The sequence below is a fragment of the Aquarana catesbeiana genome, linkage group LG04 (genome assembly GCF_042186555.1).
Source record: "Aquarana catesbeiana isolate 2022-GZ linkage group LG04, ASM4218655v1, whole genome shotgun sequence".
NCBI lineage: Eukaryota > Metazoa > Chordata > Amphibia > Anura > Ranidae > Aquarana > Aquarana catesbeiana.
In genome coordinates, this window is record NC_133327.1 from 488,007,750 (window position 1) to 488,025,744 (window position 17,995).

The following is a 17,995-nucleotide window of genomic DNA, read 5'->3' on the forward strand; positions in this document are numbered from 1 at the left end:
GCACCATGGCTGCATTTGATGGGCACAGTGAGGTTGCAATTGATGGAGGGGAGGGTTTCAGTATTTTTCAGTTTGAGCACCAGCCACCACTTACTGTGGATATAGGATTGTGTATATAAGATTGTATGTTTTATTGGTTGAACTGGATGGACTTGTGTCTTTTTTTTTTTTTAACCTGACTATGAAACTATGAAGTAGTACTTGGTGGAGAAACCCTTGTTGGCAAGCACAGAGGTAAGACATTTCTTGTAGTTGTTTACCAGGTTTGCACACATCTCAGGAGGGACTTTGGTCCACTCTTCTTTACAGATCTTCTTTAAATCCTTATGGTTTCTTGGCTGTGGCTTGGAAACTCGAAGTTTCAGCTCCCTCCATAAATTTCCTATAGGATTAAGGTCTGGAGACTGGCTAGGCCCCTTCATGACTTAATGTGCTTCTTCTTGAGCCACTCTTTTTTTTGCCTTGGCGCTATGTTTTGGGTCATTGTCATGCTCGAAAACCCACCCACGTCCCATCTTCAGTGTTCTGACTGAAGGAAGAAGGTTCTCATCCAAGATATTTATAATACATGGTCCCGTCCATTGGCCCCTAAATGCGGCAAGGTTGGCCTGTACCTTTAGCAGAGAGACCGCCCAAAAGCCTAATGTTTCCACCTCCGTGCTTGACTGTAGAGGTAGGGTTCGTAGGGTCATAGTGAGCATTTTTCTTCCTCCAAACATGGTGATTCTCTGAATCATTTAAATATTCATTGGCAAACTTCAGACGGGCCTGTACATGTTCCTTCTTGAGGAGGGGGATCTTGCTACTTCTCTTTTAATGTTTGCAGTCGTTCCTCATAACGGAGGTCTTCCAGTCCCCTTACCATCTTTGTTGTTCTTCTCTGGACTCTCACCAGTTCTAACACCCTTCTGAGGACTGGAAATCAGAACTGGACACCATACTCTAGATATGGCTGAACCAAAGTTTTGTACAGTGGTAGAATTATAACCTTATCTCTTGAGTAAATACCCTTTTTAATGCATGCTTAATAGTCTGCTAGCTGTGCTTCCTGCAGTATGGCATTGCATGCTATTGCTAAGCCTGTGGTCTTCTAAAACCCCCAGATCCTTTTCCATCCTAGATTCCCCCAGAGGTTCTCCTCCTAGCGAGTAGTTTGCATTCATATTTTTAGTTAATAGGTGCATTGCTTTACATTTATAAATATTGAACCTCGTTTGCCATGCAGTTACCCAGCCTTTTATTTTATTGAGGTCTTTATGTAGAGTTGATTTATCCTGTTGTGTGGTTATTGCCCTGAAAAGCTTTGTATCATCCTCAAACACTGAGATCAAACCATTTATTCCAACCTTGGTATCATTTATGTACAAGGTATACAGAATTGGTCCCAGGCAAGCATTTTATTTTTTGTAAAACTAATATTAAATAACTAGGTAAGCCTAATTGCTGCGTGCTGTTCTTTTAACCAGCAGGGGTAGTATCACCTATAAAAAGAAACAACTAATTACTGTTTAGAAAAGTCATAGCAAATGATCTGTAAATATTAAATTAGTACACAGAATTTACATTTGTGCTTAAAAGATTGCATACTCTTGGAGAATTGGTAATTTACAGTCTGTACCTTTTTTAAAGAAAACATGAGTGAGCAGGCAAAACTCATTTCTTTTATTTTTTATGGGATTGGTATTCAACTGTAGGTCATAACAGAATGACATAATCATAAAACAAAACATGTCAACAAGTAAAAAAAAATGAAATTACCCCTGTTTAAAAGTCTGCACACCCTTCGTTCTGAATACTCTGTATTGCCCCCTTTAGCATAAAAAAAAAAAAACAAAAGTGGCACCTATCCCCACCTATAACTGGTCTTTTGTAGCCAAGAAGCACTGGAAGGGTGACGTATCTCAAACAAATACAAAGAGATTTCCAAGCTCAAACTTGCCAACCAGCCAGCGACCAACCAAATTGACCTGTCTAACAATATGCTTTAAAAACAGGGGTTTAGTTGCACTTATTTGCAGATACGTGCGTAAGTTGCAGGCCAGGTCTTTTACAATAGTTGTCTGAGGCCTTGAACTCTTGCAGGTGGTATAGCTGCCCATGTGTCTTGGCAAAACACCTCCAGGTCATGCTTGGCCTTGTGCATATAGGGTCACTGTCTTGCTGGAAAGTCCAAAAGTGTCCCATGAGCAACTTTCGTCCAGATAAATGCAAATTGTCTGCCAGTATTATCTGATAACATGTTGCATTCATCTTGCCATCAATTTTCACAAGATTCCTGTGCCTTTAGAGCTAACACCCCCCAAAAAACATCAGTGAGCCACCACCATGCTTCACAGTGGAGATGGTATTGTTGTTGCTATAGGCCTTGTTGACCCCTCTGTAAACATATTGCTTATGGTTGTGACCATAAAGCTTTATTTGGGTCTTGTCACTCTAGATTAGTGTGGCAAAAGCTGTGAGGCATTTCAAGGTGCTGTCAAGCATATTGTAACCAGGCTTTTTTATGACATTTGGGGCAGTAAAGACTCCTTTCTGGCAACTTGACCATGCAGCTCATTTTTGTTCAAGTACTGTCGTATTGTGTTTCTTTAAACAACCACACCATCTTTTTTCCAGAGCAGCCTGTATTTCTTCTGAGGTTACCTGTGGGTTTTTCTTTGTATCCCGAACAATTCTTCTGGCAATTGTGGCTGCAATCTTTCTTGGTCTACCTTACCTTGGCTTGGTATCTAGAGATCCCTGAATTTTACAGTTCTTAATAAGTGATTGAACAGTACTCAAATCAACATATGCAAGTCCGCACTTAGTGGTATGAATAAAAAGCCATGTGCAAATAGGCATAGATATGTTCCACCCTAAAAAAAAACTGAAACATAAAAATGTTAAGCGCTTAACCACTTGCCGACCAGCTCACGTACATTTATTGTGGCAGGTTGGCAGAGCTGTACCTGGCACCTGTTATCAGCCATGTAGCTGTACAGGGGCCTGCGCGCCGCCGCCGGCACGCTCTCGCTCCTGCTGCATGCTGTGGGAGCGTGCCTGTGGGTCGGGTGGACTTGATGTCCGCCGGCAACCTGCGATCGGCTAGTACAGAGGCAGATCTGCCAGTGTAAACAAGCACAAACCCCCGTTCTGGCAGGGGACATGTCGGAGATCTTCTGTTCCCAGTGATCAGGAACAGTGATCTGTTATGTCCCAGTGAGCCCACCCCAGTTAGAACACACCTAGGGAACATACTTAACCCCCTTGATCGCCCCCTAGTGTTAATCCCCTTTCCTGCCAGTGTCATTTTTACATTGATTAGTGAATATTTATAGCACTGATCAATGTAATAATATCACTGGTCCCCAAAAGTGTCATTTGGGGTCAGATTTGTCCACCGCAATGTTGCAATCCCGCTAAAAATCGCAGATCGATGCCATTACTAGTAAAAACAATAAAAATGAACAAAAGTCCCTAATACTATCCCATAGTTTGTAGACGTGATAACTTTTGCACAAACCAATCAATATACGCCTATTGCATTTTTTTTTTTTTGTTTCTTTTTTACCAAAAACATGTAGAAGAATATATATCGGCCTAAACTGATAAATAAATGTGTTTTTTTTGGTTATTGTATTACAGCAAAAAAGTTTAAAAAAGTAAAAAAATGTTTTTTTTCAAAATTATCGCTTTTTGTTTGTTTATAGCGCAAAAAATAAATAAATAAAAACCTGCAGAGGTGATCAAATACCACCAAAAGAAAGCTCTATTTGTGGGGAAAAAAGGACATCAATTTTGTTTGGGTACAGCTCAACACGACCACACAATTGTCAGTTAAAGCGATGCAGTGCCATATCACAAAAAATGGCCTGGTCATTAAGAGGGCAAATCCTTCCAGTCCTTAAGTGGTTAAAATGAAACATAAAAATTTAACACCCATGCAAATTATAATAGCTATCCATATATAAACATGACTGAAATATATTATTCAGATCAAATCTAAAAAAAACTCTAAATATAAAAAAGTCCAAATCATCCATAAGAAATCAAATATAGTGATCCAAGCCGAGCTTTATCCAATCCTTCACCATAAAGTGTCTCCACAGTGCCATGCCCCCACCAATAATAAAAATGCACACTCACTAGACTGCGTTGCTGTCTATGAAATAGAACAGCTAAATGCACTTATTACTGTTATGCAACTCCTTCCGGGGATGTACTACTCCAGTCCTTCAAAATCCGATGTGGACTGTGAGGATGCTTCTCTTTCCAATCATATACTGTATGTCATAAATCCATCCTGATATGTATATAGCATTCACGTCCAAATCAAATCAGCAACTTCACTGTATGCTTTAGGAATTTTTAGGGCTGCTTTATCCATGCGTCTGAAAGGACTCTTTCACAGGGGGCTTCTTTGTGTACTGTCAGCCTTTTCACGCAGCATCAGGCTCTTAAAGAGGAGGTCCACTTAAAAAATATTAAAAGCCAGCAGCTACAAATACTGCAGCTGCTGACTTTTAATAAATGGACACTTACCTGTCCCAGGGTCCAGCAATGTCGGAAGCCATCTCTCGGCTGCCCCCACCGCCATCCTCGGTCAGGGAATCAGGAAGTGAAGCGTTGCGGCTTCACAGCCCAGATCCCTACTGAAAGGTGCCAATTGAGGCACCGGAGGGGGGGAGGAATCCGATGAGCGGAAGTTCCACTTTAGGGTGGATCTCCGCTTTAAAGCAGAGAGAGACCAGTTATAAAACCATAATGTTCTAAACCATATTTAGTGCTTTCCAAAATGATCTGAGCTTTTCTATAATGTAGTTCTAAGTGGCATGTAAAAAATAATTCAAGGCTCAAGGCCTATATTATATATATTTCTTTAAAGAACTTATAAGGACAGCCAAGTTGAAGAGGAGTTTCAGGTGTAATCACAGAATTTCAAGAACGTGCAGTGAATCTCAAATGTAGGATGGGAGAGATGAAACTAACATTTGTAAAATATAGTGAGTGTATTGGGGAGAGACTGTTAGTGACAGGGAGATCCAGATGTTCCTATTATCTTGGCTCTGTGGATGGCACTGAAGATGGAGACTACTTACCCCATGTAAATGTGATATTATTTTATTTTGGAATAAATCCAACAAGCTTCAACACTTCATGTGCCCTTGTCTGTTTTCTCCCCTAACCGAATTAAGAAAACTAAGCAATCCTTTCTGGGGTCCAGTGATCTGCAGTGCCTTGCAAAAGTATTCACCCCTCCCCCTTGGCTTTTTACCTATTTTGTTACATTACAGCCTTTAGTTCAATGTTTTTTTAATCTGAATTATATGTGATGGATCAGAACACAATAGTCTAAGTCGGTGATGTAAAATTAGAAAAATATATACATATTTTTCAGAAATAAAAAACTGATAATTGTCATGTGCGTATTTATTCAGCCCCTTTGTTATGAAGCCCATAAAAAGCTCTGGTGCAACCAATTACCTTCAGAAGTCACATAATGAAATGATGTCCACCTATGTGCAATCTAATGCCCTGTACACACGGTCGGATTTTCCAATGGAAAAAGTGCGATCGGATTGTGTTATCGGAAATTCCGATCGTGTGTGGGCTCCGATCGGACTTTTCCCGTCGGAATTTCCAACACACAAAGTTTGAGAGCAGGATATAAAATTTTCCGACAACAAAATCCGATTGTTTAAATTCCGATCGTGTATACACAAATTTGACGCACAAAGTGCCACGCATGCTCAGAATAAATTAGGAGACAAAAGCTATTGGCTACTGCCCCGTTTATAGTCCCAACGTACGTGTTTTACGTCACCGCGTTCAGAGCGATCGGATTTTCCAACAACTTTGTGCGACCGTGTGTATGCAAGACAAGTTTGGCCCAAAATCTGATGGATTTTGTTGTCGGAATGTCCGATCGTGTGTACAGGGCATAAGTGTCACATGATCTGTCATTACATATACACACCTTTTTGAAAGGCCCCAGAGGCTGCAACACCTAAGCAAGAGGCACCACTAACCAAATACTGCCATGAAGACCAAGGAACTCTCCAAACAAGTAAGGGACAATGTTGTTGGGAAGTACAAGTCAGGGTTAGGTTATAAAAAAATATCCAAATCTTTGATAATCCCTAGGAACACCATCAAATCTATCATAACCAAATGGAAAGAACATGGCACAACAGCAAACCTGCCAAGAGACGTCTGCACACTAAAACTCACGGACAAGGAGGGCATTAATCAGAGAGGCAGCACAGAGACCTAAGATAACCCTGGAGGAGCTGCAAAGTTCCACAGCAGAGACTGGAGTATCTGTACATAGGACAACAATAAGCTGTACGCTCCATAAAGTTGGGCTTTATAGCAGACTGGCCAGAAGAAAGCCATTACTTTCAGCAAGAAACAAAATGGTACATTTTGAGTTAGCGAAAAGGCATGTGGGAGACTCCCAAAATGTATGGAGGAAAATGCTCTGGTCTGATGAGACTAAAATTGAACTTTTTGGCCATCGAAGAAAACGCTATGTCTGGCGCAAACCCAACACATCACATCACCCAAAGAACACCATCTCCACAGTGAAATGTGGTGGCAGCATCATGCTGTGGGGATGTTTTTAAGCAGTCAGGACTGGAAACTGGTCCGAGTTGAGGGAAAGATGGATGATGCTAAATACAGGGATATTCTTGATCAAAACCTGTACCACTCTGTGTGTGATTTGAGGCTAGGACGGAGGTTCACCTTCCAACAGGACAATGACCACAAGCACACTGCTAAAGCAAAACTTGAGTGGTTTAAGGAGAAACATGTAAATGTGTTGGAATGGCCTAGTCAAAGCCCAGACCTCAATCCAATAGAAAATCTGTGGTCAGACTTAAAGATTGCTTTTCACAAGTGCAAACCATCCAACTTGAAGGAGCTGGAGCAGTTTTGCAAGGAGGAATGGGCAAAAATCCCAGTGGTAAGATATGGCAAGCTCATAGAAACATTTCCAAAGCGACTTGGAGCTGTGATAGCTGCAAAAGGTGGCTCTACAAAGTATTGACTTTAGGGGGGTGAATAGTTATGCACATTGACTTTTTCTGTTATTTTGTCCTATTTGTTGTTTGCTGCACAATAAAAAAAAAAAAAAAAAAAAAAAACCTCTTCAAAGTTGTTGGCATTTTCTGTAAATTAAATGATGCAAATCCTCAAACAATCCATGTTAATTCCAGGTTGTGAGGCAACAAAACACGAAAAATGCAAAGGGGGTTGAATACTTTTGCAAGACACTATATATATCTTACGGGACTGATGAGTATAAGAATTGGAAGAGGGGAGTCTATCATATGTGTGACCACACCAGTTTAAAGATTACACTTTGACCAGTTGCAGACTTTAGCCATATCACACACACACTAAAAAACCTAATTGATGTTTGGCTTACCACTTCCCCGTCGCCACTTTCTAGCTCTTATTGCTAGCAAATTCCACCTGTCAGAATACATAATGCATACCTACTGCTGTGTTAAATGTAAAAAAATTTAAAAATTAAGTAATACATTTTTAACCACTTCAATACTGGGAACTTTTACTCCCCTCCTTCCCAGATCAATTTTCAGCTTTCAGCACTGTCACACTGAATGAGAATTGCGCGGTCATGTAACACTGTAACCCAAATTTCATTTTTATCATATTTTTCACACAAATGGAGCTTTTTTTTTGGTGGTATTTAATCACCGCTGGGGTTTTTATTTTTTATGCTACAAATAAAAAAAGACTGAAAATTTAAAAAAAAATGAATTTTTCTTAGTTTCTGTTATAAAATTTTGCAAATAAGTAATTTCTCTTGATAAATTTTGACCCAAAATAATGCTGCTACATTTCTGTGGTAAAAATAACCCAAATCAGTGTTTATTTGGTGTTGGCAGTAATGGAGGACAGACAAATGTTTTATGGGGACACTGAAATGTGTATAGGGACAGGGGTATCAGTGGTGCTTGGTGTACTTTGTGGGGTGATCTGTAATAGCTCTCTGTGTAAAATCATCCTCACACAGAGGGCTGTCACGGATCTGCAGATTACCCCAATCCCCCCACCCCGCACTGAGCTCGGCGGGGAGAACTGTCACAGAGACACACGTCTCTGTTTACATTGTTACGGCTGTTATTGGACACAGCCGTCAGGTGATTGGGAGGGCCAATCACAGCGCCCATATACTGATGTCTGCTCAGCTGGATCCTATGATCACAGGATCAAGCCACAGCGCGCCTCGTGGCCGCGCTGTGAGCACTCATTCTGGGGGACGTTCCTGAAGTCCACTCAGAACGAGGAAAGGGCCACCCGGCCACTGCACATAAACGATGGTTGAAATCCCTCGCCTCCACGTTCACGCACGTATAAGCGCGTGCTGTGGGTGAGCCTACATAAAAAAAATATCATTGTGCTACATATATTACATATCGTTGTGAACGACGGCCCTAGACTTGTGGAGTGAGAGCAACAAGTATAGGGCCATAATTCACGGTTAACTCTAAACTGATAACATTATTAGCTCTTTAAAGCAGCGCCTATGGACAATTTATTCCAATAATGTGCATTTTAGGTGTGCAAAACAAATAAACCATGGTCCCCCTCCCCTATCATATTTAGCACCTTTGGGGAGGGGGGGGGGCGGTAACTGGTTCAGCCCCCTTCCTCCTTCCCCCGCAGCCAGTCCATTAGAGAGCAGCGCATTTCACGCATGTGCAGTAGGGAGCTGGCTGTGAAGCCACATGGCTTAACTGCCAGTTTCCCTTAGTAGAGATGGCAATGGCAGCACCCGATAGCCGAATGAATATTTGTAGCTGCTGACTTTTAATATTTTCTGCAGGAGCCTGGCGCTCCTCTTTAAAATCCAACTCTGTGCTAATATTTTAATAACTAAAAAGTCCATCCACAATCCGTATAACTGCATTATCTATACTGTGCTGTATACTAAAAAACTTTAAACAAAAAGTCCTGTAGCAGCTCACCATTAGAGAAGATTGGGAGAAGAAAACCCAGCAGGTCAAGTGACTGGCTTGAAGTCATTTTAAAAAAGTGAGTATATTTAAAAAAACAAACACACGTGTGGTATGGTCACTGTAACATTATGATTGCACTGGTCAGGTGTGGTAATCGCATTACAACTTTAGTATTATAATTAACCATTTGCCCACTGGGCACTTAAACCCCCTTCCTAACCAGACCAATTTTCAGCTTTCGGTGCTCTCACATTTTGAATGACAATTACTCAGTCATGTAACACTGTACCCATATGAAATGTATGTGCTTTTTTTCCCACACAAATAGAGCTTTCTTTTGGTGGTATTTGATCACCTGTCGGTTGTTGTTTTTTTGCGCTATAGATGAAAAAAGATCAAAAATGTTGTAAAAAAACAAAATGCATTTTTCTTTGTTTCTGTTATAAAATTTTGCAAACTATTAACTTTTCTTCATAAATTTTGGTCAAAATTTACACTGCTCCATATGTTGTTTGGTAAAAAATAACCCAAATCCATGTATATTATTTGGTTTTTGTTAAAGTTATAGAGTCTACAATCTATAATACCAATCATTGAAAATTGATCACATCTCATTTCTTGAGACCCTAACAAGCCAGGAAAGTACAAATACCCCCCAAATCACCCCTTTTTTGGAAAGTAGACATTCCAAAGTATTTAGTAAGAGGCATAGTGAGTTTTTTGAAGTTGTAATTTTTTCCCACAATTCTTTGCAAAATGAAGATTTTTTTTCTTTTTTTTCACAAAATTGTCATATTAACAGGTTATTTCTCACACACAGCATATGCATACCACTTTTCCACAGCCTGGCCACACACAGAGGTCCAACATGCAGGGAGTACCGTCAGGCATTCTAGGGACATAAATTACACAAATCATTTCTTGACTATTTTTTGCACTTTTGAAGGCCCTGGAGCACCTGGACAATAGAAACGACCCAAAAAATGACCCCATTTTGAAAGCAAACTTTCCAATGTATATTCTATGAGGCATAATAAATCTTTTGAACATGTCATTTATTCCCACACGTTTTTGGAAAATCTGGAAAGAAAATGAAAATGCATTTTTTTTTTTGCATAAAGTTGTCCATTTATACAATAATTCTAACACATAGCATATACATAGCCAAAATTTCACACCAAAATATATTCTGTTACTCCTTCCCACTATAACAATACCACATGTGTGAGACTTTTCCACAGCCTGGCCACATACAGAGGCCCAACATGCAGGGAGCACCAGCAGGTGTTCTAGGGGCATACATTTTTATCTCTAATTTGACTACATATTATACTTTTGTGAGGCACTGTAGTGGCACAGATAAGAACTGATGTGGCATGGAATGAGCTTTGGATGGGGGTGGATGGGGATGGATGAGCTGTGGATGGGGGTGGCAGAGCCATTAATGTGGATGGATGAGCCGTGGACGAGGATGGCTGAGCATGGATGGCATGGCTGAGTATCAATGGCTGTGAGCATGGATGGATGAGGCAGGGATTGGCACAGAGCAGAGCAATTGGAACAGCGCATGTCCAGTTCATCTCTCCCCTCTCCTTACCGATCAGTACAGTGAGAGGAGAGGGGGAGAGTGTAGTGCTCACAGCGCTGCTGCACCCGATCTCTCCCCCTCTCCTTTTACAGTGTACCGATCGATATGGAGTGGGGAGAGATGAACCGGGAATGTGTCGGCTTGTTTACAACTGATCGCTCCATCATTTGACGCAGCTATCACATGCTAAAGGGGTGCTGCCATCAGCCCTATACCATTATCCGTGATTCGATCACGGATATTCCCGGGTGCGTGGCCGATTCTGGGAGGACATTATAGTACGCACTCCCAGAGTTACATGACCGCCCTGCAGCCGTTTTTCAGCTATGGGCAGTTAGCAAGTGGTTAACCACTTTCCGGTGGTTCAGTTATCCTGACTGGGCATCATATGACACCCTGCAGGATAACAGCCGCCGCGCGCCCATGTCAGTCTGACACACCGCTACACTGATCTCGGTAAAGAGCCTCCGGCGGATGAAGACGCCAGTATTATTTACAGAGTGCTTTTTCCCAGGGCTCAGAGAATGTTCTGTAGATATGCATATGATGGAAGGTCAGACCATACTTCTGCAGACAATCTGAAATATTCTCTGTTCGATGAACTGCTAAGGACACACTTTTATGCTTAATTTGTCTTTCAATTATTAATCTCATCTTTAAATGTTTAGAAATAAATACAATGTATAGATAGAAACGCCACTGCTTCCAAAAGCAGCTGCAGAAGTAAAATTAAACACTTCATCCCCGGAAGAATAGCTGACCATTGCGCATTCATGCGACATTGCACCCAAATAAAATTGACATCCTTTTTTTTCCCACAAATAGAGCTTTCTTTTGGTGGTATTTGATCACCTCTGCAGTTTTTATTTTTTGCACTATAAACAAAAAAGACAATTTTGAAAAAAAACAATATTTTTTACTTTTTGCTATAATAAATATCCCCAAATTTCTTCCTCAGTTTAGGCCAATATGTATTCTACATATTTTTGGTAAACAAAAATCACAATAAGCGTATATTGATTGGTTTGCACAAAAGTTATAGTGTCTACAAAATAGGGGATAGATTTATGGCATTTTTATTATAATTTTCTTTTTTAATAGTAATGGCGGTGATCTGCAATTTCTATAGCGACTGCAACATTGCGGCGGACAGAACGGATACTTTTAACATTAATACAGAGATCACAGCTAAAAATAGCCACTGATTACTGTATAAATGTCACTGGCAGGGAAGGGGTTAAACTGTGGGGGGGGGGGGGGGGGCGATCAAGGGGTTAAGTGTGTTCTAACCTTAGGGGGGGGTGGGCTCACTAGAACATGACAGAGATCACTGCTTCCGATCACTGGGAGCAGTAGGTCCTTGTCATGTCACTAGCCAGAACAGAGAAATGCCTTGTTTACATAGGAATCTCCCCGTTCTGCCTCTCTGTGCCACGATTGCGGGCCACCGGTGGACATGGAGTCCACAGGACTCGCGGGCACGCGCCCGCTAGCCTGCAATGACGGAGGAATGTACGGGGATGGCCATTTGGGCAGCCGTGCCATTCTGTCGATGTACATCGTCGTGCAGCGGTCGGCAAATGGTTAACACTGGGTAATGATAAAAAGCTCTAGCTGAAGGCAGTTTTCACAGCAGAGGCACAGAGCATGTAAACATTTTGATGCAATGATTACTACACACCACTCTATACCACTTAAACTGTCAGTCCAGTTTAAAGTCTATACAATATTTAAGTTAAACAATTCCAGTTTAATATGAATGCATTAGGTAAAGCTGTGGTAATACTAGGTTCAAAAATTTTAAACAGGACTAGTCAATAATTTTATTCTGTGCTTTATTCCTTAACCACTTCAATACCAGGCACTTATACACCTTCCTGCCCAAGCCAATTTTCACCTTTCAGAGCTGTCGCAATTTGAATGACAATTGCGTGGTCATGCTACACCGTACCCAAACAAATTTTTTATCATTTTGTTCCCACAAATAGAGCTTTCTTTTGGTGGTATTTGATCACCTCTGCGATTTTTATTTTTTGCTCAACAAATAAAAAAAGACCCGAAAGTTTGAAAAAAAAAAAGGTTTTCTTTGTTTCTGTTAAATTTTTTTGTAAATAAGTAAGTTTTTCTTCTTCAATGATGGGCACTGATATGGCTGCGATGAGGTGGCACTGGGCGGTACTGATGGGCATTCATAGGTGGCACTGATGGGCACTCATAGGCAGCACTAATGGGTACTTATGGGTGGCACTGATGGGTACTTATAGGTGGCACTGATGGGCACTGTTTTTGCTGTTTTCATCATTTACAAAAGTGAGTACATCCCTCACATTTTTGTACATTTTATTATATATTTTCATGTGACAACACTGAAGAAATTACACTTTGCTACAATGTAAAGTAGTGAGTATACAGCTTGTATATCAGTGTAAACTTGCTGTCCCCTCAAAATAACTCAACACACAGCCATTAATGTCTAAACTGCTGGCAAAAATATAAGTACACCGCTAAGTGAAAATGTCCAAATTGGGCCCAAAGTGTCAATATTTTGTATGGCCACCATTATGTTCCGGCACTGCCTTAACCCTCTTGGGCATGGAGTTCACCAGCGCTTCACAGGTTGCCACTGGAGCCTTCTTCCACTCCTCCATGACGACATCACGGAGCTGGTTGATGTTAGAGACCTTGCGCTCCTCACCTTCCCTTTGAGGATGCCCCACAGATGCTCGATAGGGTCTAGGTCTGGAGGCATGCTTGGCCAGTCCATCACCTTTACCCTTAGCTTCTTTAGCAAGGCAGTGGTCGTCTTGGAGGTGTGTTTGGGGTTGTTATCATGTTGGAATACTGCCCTGCAGCCCAGTCTCCGAAGGGATGGGATCATGCTCTGCTTTAGTATGTCACAGTACATGTTGGCATTCATGGTTCCCTCAATGAACTGTAGCTCCCCAGTACTGGCAGCACTCATGCAGCCCCAGACACTCCCACCACCGTGCTTGACTGTAGGCAAGACACACTTGTCTTTGTACTCCTCACATGGTTGCCGCCAGACACGCTTGACACCATCTGAACCAAATAAGTTTATATTGGTCTCATCAGACCACAGAACATGGTTCCTGTAATCCGTGTCCTTAGTCTGCTTGTTTTCAGCAAACTGTTTGCGGGCTTTCTTGTGCATCATCTTTAGAAGAGGCTTCCTTCTGGGACGACAGCCATGCAGACCAATTTGATGCAGTGTGCGGTGTACGGTTTGAGCATTGACAGGCTGACCCCCCCCACCCCTTCAACCTCTGAAGCACGGCTGGCAGCACTCATACGTCTATATCCCAAAGACAACCTCTGGATATGACGCTGAGCACGTGCACTCAACTTCTTTAGTTGACCATAGCAAGACCTGTTCTGAGTGGAACCTGTCCTAAACCGCTGTATGGGCTTAGCCATACCAATTATATAAGTATAATTCTTTTTTTTTTTTTTTTTTTTGAGAGAGAGCCCCATATTGAAAGTGAGGCCCAAAAATATTCTACATTCATCCACTGTTAAATCTCTCCACTCAGGAATGGCCGTAACTTGAACCTGGATTGCTCAATATAAATTGTTGGGCGGGGAGATTGCACTGGGCCACAATTGAAGATAATAGGTCATAGGTTAAAATTAGATTACAAAAATCAATGGGGGCAAAATTCTCTGTGTTCACCTGGACACCTGTCTGGGCGATAAAAGGGGAGATGTTCGCTGCTATAGTGGGTTTTGAAGGCCATATGGAAAGCTGGCATGGGTCCTAACCCTTTGGGGCTGAGATGACACTCCACTAGTGCCTGTCCTTTCGTGTAGAGGTACTCCGCCACTGGTAGATGCCACTTTACTACTAGTGGATGCCACTGCGCTAATAGTGGATAGCACTGAGCTGCTGGTGGATGCCACTACTCTACTTGTGGTAGCCTGCTCTTCGCCAGAACACCTTTGTTTCACAGGGACACTTTCCTCCAATTCTGCAGCAGACCCGATACTTAAAAAGGGTTCATAATCGGACTCCAACACAGAGAGCTCCCCGCTGCTCTCATCAGTCAAGTTTAGAAGTTTGTATGCCTCACTGGAAAAACATTTCGCCATACTGACTGTGAGCTGTGGTGGCAAACTGCTAAGATAGGGACACTGGGACAGGTATGGCTGCACTGCTGGGTGCTGAAGAGGCTGCACTGCTGGGTGCTGAAGAGGCTGCACTGCTGGGTGCTGAAGAGGCTGCACTGCTGGGTGCTGATGTGGGTGCACTGCTGGGTGCTGATTAAGGTGCACTTATGTGCACTAATGCACTGCACCGATGCTGCACTGATTAGCTGGTACTGAGGGGCGCTGATGGGAATCCACTGATAGGATGGGTGGCACTGATGAGCTTTCACTTATGTGCAATGCTGGGTGCTAATAGAGCACTGTAGTGGCACTGATGAACACTTACTGATGGCGCTGTAGGGCACTGATGTGCACTATAGGGCACTGATAAACACTCACTGATGTTCACTGTAGGGCACTGTAGTGGCACCACAGGGCACTGATGAGCACTGTAGTGGCACTGATGAGCACTCTAGTGGCATCGTAGGGTACTGATGAGCACTGTAGTGGCACTGTAAGGGGAATGATGAGCACTATAGGGCACACAAAAAATCAATCCAACTCATCCTGCTGCACATGATCTCTCTCCTCCCCTCACGTACTGTATCATTGTGAGTAGAGGAGGGGGGAGGGGGAGGGGTGAGTCAGGATTATCAGGTAGGAAGATGGGTTAATACAGTTAGAGGGAGTGGTAGGAGCTCACAGAAAAGGAAGGCCAGCCCTGGGTTTGAGCACCCTAACAGATTCGCCAAGTTGGGTGAAGATGTGGGGGTATCAAGCTCAGAGGTGGCAGCCCTAGATTTCTCTGCTCCCCCTAACAGCCGGGAGAGCAGCCCATCTAGTAGGGGTGGTGATTCTAGTAGGGATTCTATAATCACAAGGACTGATGGAATAATTTGTCGCCAGGATTGCCTCAACTTGAATGGTTTGCTGTCTCCCTGGTGCCAGGGTTCGGCATGTGGTAGACCGGGTTAATAAATTACTGGGGGGGCTGGGCATGACTCAGCTGTCTTGGTCCATGTTGGAACCAATGACAGAATATATGGAAGGTGGAGGCTCCTTAAGAATCAATTTAAAAAACTAGGCTGCAACTTGAAGGGAAGGACCTCCAAGGAATATTCTCTGAAATATTGCCTGTGCCATGCGCAACACAGGAAATGCAGGGAGAGATTCGAGAGCTGAATGCATGGCTAAAGACCTGGTGTAAGGAGGAGGGATTTGGGTTTTTAGAGCACTGGGCTGACTTTTCATTGTGGTGCAACCTATATGCTAAAGATGGCTTGCACCTAAATGAAAGGGGGTCTACTGTGCTGGGGAGAGCTTTATGGGAAGGCTGGAGGAGTATTTAAAATAGGACTCTGGGGGGGGGGGGTGAATTAGATTTTAATGGGTCAGACAGAGGCCAGTCCTTATTGGTGGGTGGAATGGGTTAAGATGTGGGCAGGGCTATGGCAGATGATATGAAGGTTCCTATGTTACAAATGGTACTATTTGTACTAAAATAAAAAATATGCAACATACATTTGCAAAATGTGACAATGAATTCAAGTGTTTGTTCATCAATGCCAGAAGTCTGCCAAGCAAAATGGGTGAGTTGGAAGCTCTGGAGAAGCTTCCAACTCTTGGCTTCATTCTTCTCATGACTGGGCTATTAATATTCCTGGCTATGCTCTCTTTCGGAAAGACAGGGTAAAACAGAAGGGTGGTGGTGTCTGCCTCTATGTGAGAAGTGATCTCAAAGCGAGTGTGAAAGAGGACCTAGTTGATGGAGAGTGTCATGAGTCTGAAGCATTATGGGTGGAACTGTACACGAGAGTGTGTATTACAAAGGTTATCATTGGAGTTTGTTATAGACCTCCCAGTGTTAGTGAGGAGGTGAAGACTCAGCTCCTTGCACAGATGGAAAGGGCTGCTAGGGCTGGGACAGTGATAATAATGGGGGGATTTTAACTACCCGGAAATTGACTGGATTAATTGCACTGCTGGGACAGTTAAAGGGCAAACATTTATAAACTCGTTACAAGACAATATTATGGTCCATTTTATTGAGGCCTCGACTAAGAATGACGCTCTGCTGGGCCTGGTAATCTCAAACCATGCAGAGCTTATTACCAATATTCATATAAAAGAACACCTGGGTAGCAGTGACCATACCACGATTTAATTTATTGTAAGCTGTAAGTAACAAACACATAGGGTTAAGATAAAAACACTTAACTTTAAGAGAGCAATTTTTATAAGGATGTGGGCTGTTCTCCAGGACTTAGACTGGGAGGGAATATTGGTATCAATGGACACAGAACAGAAATGGGAATTCTTCAAATTGAAAACTCAATGGGAAGTATATTGCCATGGGCAATAAGTTTAAAAGGATAAAAATAAAACCTATGTAGCTGGCCAAAGTTAAAATGACTATAAATAATAAAAAAGAGCTTTTAAAAAATATAAAAATGAAGGAACGTTATCATCATTTAACTGTTACAAAGAATATAACAGAAAAGGAAAATGTAAAAAGGAAATCAAGGATGCAACAATTTAAAATAAACGACAGATTGCAAAAGATAGTAGGACAAACCCCAAAAAATCCTTCAAATATGTTAATAGTAAAAAAGTTATGTCTGAGTATGTAGGCCCTTTACAAAATAATCTAGAGTGGGTGACTGGGAACAAAGAGAAGGCAAATGTATTAAATACTTTCTTCAGCTCTGTGTATACAAAGGAGCATAGGGGAGCTCATGTCTATAAATGGTGGTGGTAGTGACACAGCCCCAAATGATCTACAATGGCTCAAAAGTGATATGGTCCAGAAATAGTTAGACAGAATAAAGGTGGATAAAGCACCTGGACAGATGGCATCCACCCATGGATCCTAAAAGAATTGAGCTCTGTCATTTCAAGGCCATTATTTCTAATATTTAGGGACTCGTTAATGACTGGAATGGTACCACTGGATTGGTGTAGGGCCAATGTGGTGCCCATATTTCAAAAGGGATCAAAGTCTTTATCAAGTAACTATAGACCTCTTAGCTTAACTTTTATAGTCGGGAAGATACTGAAGAGTCTATTAAATTGTAAATGGATAGAAAACTGGCTAAAAGACAGACTTTAGAGAGTAGTGGTTAATGATTCTTACTCTGAATGGTCTAAGGTTATCAGTGGTGTACCCCAGGGTTCAGTGCTTGGACCCTTACTTTAAAATATCTTTATAAATGATATAGGGTCTGGGATAAAAAGTGACATTTTGTCTTTGCAGGTGATACTAAGCTATGAAGTGGAATAACGTCCTTACAGGATGTCAATACATTGTCTAATTGGGCAACTAAGTGTCAAATGA

At 41.9% G+C, this 17,995-nt stretch overlaps 1 protein-coding gene across 1 annotated transcript in view; it reads left to right on the forward strand.

Annotated features, from left to right (window-relative positions):
* The window catches only part of MAP4K3 (mitogen-activated protein kinase kinase kinase kinase 3), a 1,235,976-nt gene that overhangs the window by 843,382 nt on the left and 374,599 nt on the right, over positions 1 to 17,995 (forward strand). The gene's annotated exons all lie outside the window — the stretch shown is intronic.